General features: G+C 42.4%; 1 long non-coding RNA gene across 1 annotated transcript; it reads right to left on the reverse strand.

The window, feature by feature from the left end:
• Positions 1 to 8448: 8448 nt before the first annotated feature.
• Positions 8449 to 10293, reverse strand: LOC111609510. Its single transcript, XR_002753155.1, has 3 exons — positions 10283 to 10293; positions 9096 to 9104; positions 8449 to 8532 (listed from the first exon to the last, which is right to left on the reverse strand). It is a non-coding gene; the product is annotated as an uncharacterized LOC111609510 (long non-coding RNA).
• Between the last annotated feature and the right edge of the window lie 140 nt (positions 10294 to 10433).

Here is a 10433-nt window from a genome sequence, read left to right on the forward strand (position 1 = left end):
ATGAAAGAGAGAGAACAAAGAGAAAGACAGAAAAATGATAATGTCAGGATCTGTGTTTTCTGTGTTCATTTAGAGTTTTTTGTGTCCTTGCGTCTCTTCGTTGTCCTGTCCTCCCCTTGATTGTTCCCAGGTGTGTCTCGTTCTGTCATTACCCTCCCATGTATTTAACTCCACCTGTGTTCCTTGTTCCTCGTCGGGTCCTCGTCAATGTCAACGTCAATTATTCGTCAATGTTAGCTTCTGTGTCATCAGTGTTTCCTTGTGCCTGCTGTTCGTCGTTACTGGACTTATTTCATCATTAAATCATCATATTCATCTAACCTGGGTCCGCTGCATCTGCCTCACCACCCGCACTTCATGACAGAAGGACCCGACCATACCGAACGGTGAGGCTGCTAAAAGATGGACCCAGCTGGAGTGCGGTTCCCTCCAAAAAGGCAGAGCGGAGGGAGGCGGAGATCTGGCAGGGAGGAGAGGGAGCTAGCTGAAGCCCTCGCCGACCTGCAGCGGGAGCTATTCCGGGGGACAAGACTGGTGTTGGCACCCCCCGGATTCGGCCCCCGTCGATTCCTCCGTCCGGGAAGTCAGCGACGTGAGCCGCCGGTGGACCCGGCCCCTCGTCGCTTTCCGGAGCCCCTTCCTCCGCTGTCTGCCCGGAGACAGCGGCGTGAGCCGCCGGTGGACCCGGCCCCTCGTCGTCTTCCGGAGCTGTCACCTCCGCAGCCGTTTCCAAGGCTTCGCTGCGGCTCGCCCCCGCAGCCGTTTCCCAGGCTTCGCTCCGGCTCGCCCCCGTAGCCGTTTCCCAGGCTTCGCTCCGGCTCGCCCCCGCAGCCGTTTCCCAGGCTTCGCTCCGGCTCGCCCCCGCAGCCGTTTCCCAGGCTTCGCTCCGGCTCGCCCCCGCAGCCGTTTCCAAGGCTTCGCTCCGGCTCGCCTCCGCAGCCGGTTCCCAGGCTTCGCTCCGGCTCGCCTCCGCAGCCGGCCCCGAGGCTCCGCTCCGGCTCACCTCCAGCCGGCGCACCCGAGGCCGAATCAGCCGGCGTTCCAGCCGGCGCACCCGAGGCCGAATCAGCCGGCGTTCCAGCCGGCGCACCCCAGGCCGAATCAGCCGGCGTTCCAGCCGGCGCACCAGAGACTGAGACTCCCTGTGTTCCGACCGAGACTCCCTGTGTTCCTCCAGAGACCCCGACTCCTGAGACCCCGACTCCCTGTGTTCCTCCAGAGACTCCCTGTGTTCCTACCGAGACTCAGACTCTCTGCGTTCCACCCGAGACCGAGACCCCCAGCGTTCCACCCGAGACCCTGACCTCCAGCGTTCCACCCGAGACCCTGACCTCCAGCGTTCCACCCGAGACCCTGACCCTCTGCGTTCCACCCGAGACCCTGACCCTCTGCGTTCCACCCGAGACCCTGACCCTCTGCGTTCCACCTGAGACCCAGACCCCCTGTGTTCCGACTGAGACCCCCTGTGCTCCACCAGAGACCCTGCCTCGGGGGGCTTGTCGTCGCCGTCTGTGGGCGGCCCCCGGGACTCATCATTCCCGCCTCCAGCGCCGCGGACGGCCGCCGGACCGCCTCCGTGGTTCCCGCCTCCAGCGCCGCGGACTGCCGCCAGACCGCCTCCGTGGTTCCCGCCTCCAGCGCCGCGGACGGCCGCCGGACCGCCTCCGTGGTTCCCGCCTCCAGCGCCGCGGACGGCCGCCGGACCGCCTCCGTGGTTCCCGCCTCCAGCGCCGCGGACGGCCGCCGGACCGCCTCCGTGGTTCCCGCCTCCAGCGCCGCGGACGGCCGCCGGACCGCCTCCGTGGTTCCCGCCTCCAGCGCCGCGGACGACCACCGGACCACAACCTCCGCTGGTCTGCTGTCCAGTATCAGCGCAGAGAAAGAAAAGATAAACATGATTCAAAGCTGTGAGAGGAGAAGACACCACTCTGAACTGGTGATGCTTGTTTCATCTGTGGACAACATGGACATTGACTGAGGGACGATCTGGACCAGCCAGAGATCCAAGACCAGAACCAGTTGGACTGACAGGGAGCCGGAGGAGAGAGACGGGGAGGATTTCACTGCAGCGACGCCGACAGCAGGAGGGAGAGAGAGAAGAGAAAGGAGACATTTAAGATGAGTTACACACACACACACACACACACACACACACACACACTACAACGAAGACTGCTGGCTTACTAATCCTGTTCATATTTAGAAATTCTTTAGAAAGAAAAGAATGACTTCAATAGAGTTTTTATGCTCAATAAATAGAGAAACTCTTTCAATTGTTCCTGTTAATTCTAAGCCCTGAACAGAAGGACCAACACTAATGACCCTCTAAGGGTCCATGAACCATAGATTGAGAAACTGTGAAGGGAAACTGCAATCACTTTAGTTCTGCAATGAAATAACAAAATTATGCCATTGAATTATAGCAAGTAAAACAGATAGATAACATTCTAAACAAAAAATGGTTTTGAAATAAATGATTTAAAATAAAGAAATAAAAAACTGAATAGTTTTAGACAAAGACAGTAAATTTAATGTTGAATAGGAATAAAGTCAAAGTTTCTCCTGGATTCTAAATGTTTTGAAAACTTCTGACACTCAGATGGTTGAGATTTATTTTGTTCTCCTTTTTGAAGATCTATGCTGTAGTTACATATTAGTATGGGAATAAACAAAACATCTTTCAGGGTTAAGAATTAGAGATCATTAATACTGCAGTGTTTAGAACATCTTGGTATACCATATAATATTTGTTTTGAAATTGAATAGAAGGAAATTATTATAAAATAAAGCTGTGATACATTTGAACTAACAGGTTAAAAAGACTTTTTGTTTTCCTGGAAATATTTGTTATAACAAAACCTAAAATTAGTGAAGCTTCAGCAGAAACTTGATCAATTTGTTGCTGTGATCCTAAATTATATTGAGATTTCTTGTTTGACTGTGAACACATAACTTAAAACAGGATCCTGTAGATTAGAGTTCAATTCAAACATTAAAATATGTTAAAAGGAGGAAAATTAGAGAATCTTGAAGCTTCAGTAAATTTGATAATTACAATTTGATAAAATAGACAAAATGAGGACTGACTGGAAATTATTGACTGTGATGAAAATTTAACTGATTCCAAATTCTGACTGTTTGTCTGTTTCATGTTGAATGTTTGTGTGTTTTGTGTTTGATAAATATTGTTTACTAAACTAAAATTAGTTAGAGTTTGATGAAGCAACTTAAGTTTCTAAAGGAAAATTGCATGAGATGATCTGAGATCTTAGTTTGTCTTCAGGATGGTAATTTTTATTTTTATACTTTGACAACCAAAATGATATTTTGCTCTGTTAATTCTAACAGTGTAAGGAGGAAGTAGGACTGCCTACAGTCGACCTTTGAACTGTCTGAGACTGACCCCTCCTAGCTCCTCCCACCTACTGGATTTGTTCCCGCCTTCAGTTTCCATAGCAACGCTCCCTTTGAGTTTCACAGAGTTTAGGAAGAAAGAAAAAACCTGCCATGCTTGATAGAATGAATGGATGTTTATATAATAACTGAGCATGAAATTATATAGTTAGTATTTACATGTTAAAGATTAATAAAACAGTTTAAATGGTTTTAAATATTCTTTTTTACTTTGTAGAATAATAAGGGATTTATTTGTATAAATAACTTTTCTTAATGACATATAACACTTTTAAGAAAATCAATGTAATATTTTAGCTGCTTTAGATTCCATTCCTTCCTCTTTACTTAAAAAACAAAACAAACTCAAAGCTTCTGAAACTCTTTAAATTCTTTCTTTGGGAATTACTTAATGGAAATAGCTAATGGCTTCTGTTATGAAATAATGCACAATATAATGTATGAACCTTTTGATGAAATGCATCATGGGATGCTTTGCTGGTTGATCCCCAATGTCACATAATATGTTACACAATGTTTTGGATTGATTAAATTAATTGAAAACTGATTTAACATTTACTTTTTAAACTAAACTTAAAATTGGACTTTACAATAAACATAAACCTTTACTAGGCTTCCTTTAATTGGAGAGTTAACACACAAATAAATCTTGACCAAATTCAGTTGATTCAACATCGTTCTCACGTAAATATGTTATAATTTACAGTGTAGATGGGTAAAATAATGAATAGAGGTTCTGTTTGCTGAAATGATTGGATTTTCCAAAATGCTGCAAATCCTTAAAAGTATGAATACAACATTTTAGCCTAATGAGACTAAATTTACAGTTTTAGACGAGGATAAAAACATAAATCAACCTACATTCAAACTTCAAATTAGATTTGAAGACTCTGTGTGGAAGTGAGGCCCACACTGCTGAGCTCATACGACACAAACCATTGAAATTAAACACATTACTTAGCAGATGGCTGGTTTCTGATGCTTCTGATGACTCGGTTGCCAATGGCGACAGAAGAGCTGCTGCTGCTGCTAAGCTAGCTGCCCAGAGACCTCAGGCAGTAAACTGCCCCTTCTTTCACACTTGCTGATGTTAAGATGGTTCAATCCCTTGCAAGTTCTCTACCTGACAACCCTTTTGACTACTTAATATTATATTTTTGTCAAATCTCACGAACTTAAGCTAAAAATGAAAATGAAAAAACAATAGTAGATTGTTCCTGTGTTGTCTTATTGTTAAAACCTGCCCACTAGGCTTTGTCGAGCCTCACAGACAGTGAAAACCTTCCTGCCATTTCCTGCCAAAGGCCTGTTGCATCCATCAGACCAGGTGACTGGGTCGTGATGAAGGATTTTCAGAGGAAGCTCTGAAAATACAAATGCTGGCCTAGTTCAATCCAGAGGCCAATCCAGCTGCTGCTCATGACCAACACAACCACTAAAGTCCAGGAAGGAACAACCTGAATCCCCAGCAGCCACAGTGAGGAGAACCAGAACCTCTCTGTAACGTCCATCTAGATCAGACCTCCAAATCCAAAACAACAGAGTCAGTAGTAAAACTTCACTCTACCAAGTATCAAGTACTACAACCTCTGACCCCAAAGAGAACATCGTCCAGTTCAACAGTTAGTTTAAATGTTTCTTAAAGGCTCTCCAGCCAAAGAACTACTGCTGGTCCAGTGGCGAGTGGTCGAAGTGGAGAGAGAAGATTTGAACCATCACTGTTCTGACAGGAGGCATCAAATCCTCCTGAGCAGATAAACTGTCAGTGTTCCTGTTTCTACACTTTACCTGCTTCCAGATGGAAAAATCTACATTTTCTTGTTGGGTTTTTGAATAATTGACACTACAGACACTTAATATACCTTCACTGAGCAAATGTAAGATTTATGTGGGATTTTCTTGAAAACACATGAAATTGGGAAACTACATCATAATAATTTTTAGTTCTTTGACTAAGATGTAGATTAGATGAATATATCAAAAGTCTTAATAATACTAACTTTAGGCTGAAACAACTAAACTAAAATGTGCATAAAATCAAAAAGTGAAGGTTTTAACATAAATAACATGAACTGCATGTGGAGAATTTCACTGAAATAAATGGAAATCTGATTTGATAAAAAGCTTAAATAACTCCATGTTTAACTTTATGCATTACTTTACAGAAATATTTAGGATAATTTTCTACTGCAATGCTTTGCTCAGAACAAAAACATGCCTGTCCTTTCTGTTTGTCCTTAAATATACACTCAAAAGAAAACCAAATTCTAATTACTTGATTTTTCATAAGTCTAATTTTGACTAAAGAGGATGAAATCAAATGTTACTTTAGTTGTTTATAACTTGGTTTTATTTAGAATTAAAGAGGATGAAGATGAATTTGAAATTGTTTTGTTTTATTTTAAAGTGGGTGTATTAGAATCAGACGGGGCAACTTTAAAATTTCACTTGATTATAATTTTACGTGAGTTTTATTAATATCAAAGAGGATGAGATTATATAAAATTTTAATTAGATTTTCACAAGAGGATGAATTACTATTACTTTAACTTTAAATTTTAACTTAGAACTAAAATAATAAATTATTCAAGCAGTTGGTGATAATGATTCTGGATCTGGTTGGTATTCCACTGGTGTTTCATTTCCAAATACGATATTTCAAATTTCTCCTTTTTTTTTAAAGTTTCCTGAAAGATGACAAAACATCCAGATGACCGTCTCTCTGGCAAAGAGAGGATCCAACGTACATTTTCCTACACAACACAGTGAAAGTAATAAAGGGATGAATCTATGGAAGCTGGTAGGTTTTTCATATCTTGCAGGATAATGCTTTAATGAATTAATTAATATGTAATGTCTCAAAATGTATGGATCATTTTTCACCATAAAACCCTGCAGAAATTTCCTCTTGCATAATCAGTAAGGTGGAATAACATTGGTTGTGTGGTTAATAGTAATTATTACATATTTTCTTATAATCAAAAGAGGAGAATTCTGGAGGGAAAATTATAAGTTAACATCTGCTGATCATGTTATATTAAATGCTTGTGAACTCTCACCAAAAGAAACTGTTTGGGTTAAACACAAAGACTGAAGTTGTTTTCCTGCAGCTGCTTGGGAACCAGACTGTCTCTCCATGTTTCCAGTTGATCTGAGACCAACATTGAAAGTGGAAAGTTCTGTTATCAGCCATAAAATCAATACGTTGGTCCAAATTTTTACATTGATGCATCCCTGTATCTGGTATTTAGACTAGATTGTTTCAAGTTGGAAAGTAGGAAAACTGCATTCCTGTATCATTTTTTAAATGTTGATGTTGAGGATGGAGTGTTTGGTCAGAGACATCAGAACGTGAGACGGAGACACCAGCAGCCGGTCCTCCACCTCTTGGCTCTCGAACAAATTTGGTTAAACAAACCTGTATTGAAATGACCCAATGTTGTAGATTATATTTTTTCCATCTTAAATGCAAAATATGTATATTTTTAAACTTTCTAACTTCTTTTCTGCAGTTCCAGGGTGAGTCTTTCTTCATGACTCTTTAAGGAATGAGAAGCTCAGCTCAATGTTTTTATCCAACCTTGTTATTAATCAGTGAAATAAGTTGGAGGAGAGACGTTTGGTTCCTGTTGCAGCTCAGTGTTAATCTGGTTAATCTGAGAGATGAGCTCCAGTCTAACACTGCAGTGAGGATTAAAACCGGCCAGACAAGGTGAGGGACGGAGGAGAGGTCACCATCAGGAAGTTTGAACCTCTGCAACAAACTGCATTTTAATAACAACCAGCTGCTGATTTTACTGGGTTTTGCTTTTTCCACTTAAATCCTTTATTTTTCGGTTTGGGTTGAATCAGGTGTGGCCCACGTTGGCGCTGTGGCGGGTCATATCCATGTTGGTTTATTCACTAAAAACAGGTTTACTTTTTGTTATCAGGTTTAAATGTAAAATATAGCAGAGATGCAGCGATCAGACCTTTTCTGTCCAACACTGATCTCCAGTTTTCATTCTGCTCTGATCTTCCAGTTCCTGGGATTTTTCCTCCAAAGAGAAAAATGTTCTGCAGGTTCTGAGTTTCAGGTAGAAGTTCTGAATGAAACAGAAAATATGAAGATTTTCGCACTTTAGGCTTCCAAGCATTGACCTCTGACCTTCATGGGATGGGAATGTTTTACTTTAAATCAGGACTTTCTGAAAGGCAGAGTTGATGAAAAAATGTTTTTAATGCAAATATTTAAATTTGAACAGGAAAAGAACAGAATGAGCAGCAAATGAACCAAATGCAGAAGAAAAATGTTTTTATTTAAAACACATGAAGAAAAACTGCAGCAAATTTACAAAAGGAAGATTTAATATTCAAATCTGACATGTTGAGAAAAATAGGAGCCGATAGAAACAGAAAATGATCAGTGATTGAGAAAAACTGATCAACATTTCAATGAAATCTGATGAATGAAAGGAAAAAATAAGAGAAACAACATCTTGATATTCAGTGTGAAGCTTTGACTGGAAACAGACAGGAAAACATGAGGATCCTGGAATAATCCTGGAATAATCCTGGAATAATCCCAGCTTCCATCTTTAAAGCACCAGAAGAAGAAAAAGTTTCCAAGGACTCAATCAGAATTGTTTCACCAAGAAATAGATTGTAGAGACTGAACTATCTGTCCAACAGTGAGAGAGTTTCTCTGACAGGAGGAAAATCTTTAGACTCTTTAGACTCAACTCAGCACAGAAACACTGAAGAGGAACCAGAACTGAACCAGAACCTAAATCCAGGAATCAGAGGTTCAGTGAATGTGGTGTTGAAGGTGTGGAGGAGGATCAGTGAGTCAGAGGAAACTCTGTAGAAGGACAGAATGCCAGCAGGACAGTCCACATACACTGCTACTCTGTTAGAGACAGAGGAGGAGGAGAGATGAGTTACTATGTTATTGTGCCAGACAGAGTAACCATCAACATCAGAGCATCTCAGACTCCAGGAATGATCATTCCCTCCAAACCAACAGTCTACACTTTTTCCTTTCCTCCTGATTCTTCTGTAACTCACTGATATATAAACATATCCTCTCCACTCGACCTCCCAGTAACAGCGACCAGTCAGACCAGTTCTACACAGCAGCTGATTCCAGTAATCAAATCTGTCTGGATGATCAGGATATGACTGAAGCTCCTTCACATATGTCACCTTCCTGTTGTCTTCAGACAGTTTGAGTTTTCTGTTCACTGTGTTTGTGTCGATGGTGAGTTGACAGGAATCTGATGGAGAGAACAAACACAATCCAGCTGCAGTTATTGATCATTTATTGACACTTTGATGATGACTCCTGAATGAGTGATGTGACAGTTTGAAGATGGTTGAATGTGAGCTGCTTTGTTGTCATGTATCAGATGAAAAACACACTTACACTTCCTCAGACCTGGTGTCAAGAATGGGACTCCAGCAGGCTCCACCCTGAAAGGAGGAGGGGGGTCAGACCATCAGTCTCTTTCAGCAGCAAACATGGACATTACATGTCTCTCAGACACACATTGTCCTCCACTGAGACAGGAACAGTCCAACATTTGGATTGCAAACTGCAGTGGATGTAGGAAGGACAGTTGGTGCTGCTGCAGCACAACTCATTTCTCCAAACACAGGAAAAGCTCCAACAGAGAGGAGAAAGGAAATCCCTCAGTAACAACCTGAAGAAACTCACTGAAGCCTAAAAGGACATCAGGAAACTAAGGAAACATTTCTGGAAGCTCAACCTGATTTAATAATCAGCATTAAAATACAATCAATCTAAACTCTGACACAACACCTGGATACCTGTTCCATCCACACTCCCACACACAGATGAAGGAATGAAACACTAAACAGCCCTGCTGCTGAAAACCTGCTGTGGCCTCACTGTAATATCCAGAAATACAAACATTAAAAAGGAGAAGCTGCATCACATTCAACAAAGAGTTCAACAAGAATCAAAGATTTGATCTCTGAGCTCAGACTCACAAACCAGGGAGAGGCTTCCATCATCACACACCTCTGACAAACACCTCCAACCTTTCAGCACTTCCTCTACCAACCAACACCACCAGGTGGCGCTGCTGCACACATTTACAATGAGACCAAGAAGAAGAAGCAGCAGCATCCTGAATCCAGCAGCTGCAGTAATGGCTTGTGAAAGTGTCCAAGGAGCATCTGGAACCAGAACCAGCAGATCCAACAGTCCAGAGAGTCTTTGTTTGCATCTTTCCTCTCAGATTTCCAAGCTGCTCTGAGAGGGAAATGACATCATCATTCTATTGATGATGTCACGCTCTGATGTCACTGATCAGGAGCTGCTGGACTTGTACATTTCCAGCATGGAGGACAGAGAAGATCTCAGCTCTGATGAGGAGCTGGCCTGCCTTCAAACTGATTCAGGGTCAAAGAAATATTTCCAGATGAAGTCAGACTAAAATGTTGGATTGTCCTGCTGTTGCAATCAGAGGCCAAGAAGAAGCTTCAAGTTCTTCTCCTGTTCAGCTCTACGTTCCTGTCAGAGACTTCAGCTCCTCATGAGGAGAACAACTAAAGCCTGGAACAGACTGACACTAACATCCTGACATCTCATCCCTGAACAAAGCTTTGCAGCATCAAGGTGACTCTTAACACCATATATGGACAGATTTCCTCTAAAGGGGGCGGAGCCTGGATTGGAGGAACCAGCAGCAGCTTCCAGGAACAAACCTTGGGAACCTCTGGAGGAGAACATGGAGATGAGATTCCTGCTTTAATCAGTGGATTCATTGATAGAAAACATGACTGAAATATCTGAGAGCTGCAGCTCCATTTTCTACAGATCTGCTGGAACATCAGATAGAAATGAAGAATTTCATCATTTCACATCAAATCTGTTCATCTTCCACAGAAACAACTGAATTATTGACCTGAACTGGTTCTAAAGGTCTGGATGGTAAAAACATCCATTGTTTTTATGTCTCATTAGTTTCCAGAAAGAGTTGAAATGTTTCAGAAGCTTTTATCCAGCAGCTCAG

The sequence above is a fragment of the Xiphophorus maculatus genome, chromosome 8 (genome assembly GCF_002775205.1).
Source record: "Xiphophorus maculatus strain JP 163 A chromosome 8, X_maculatus-5.0-male, whole genome shotgun sequence".
Taxonomy (NCBI): Eukaryota; Metazoa; Chordata; class Actinopteri; order Cyprinodontiformes; family Poeciliidae; genus Xiphophorus; species Xiphophorus maculatus.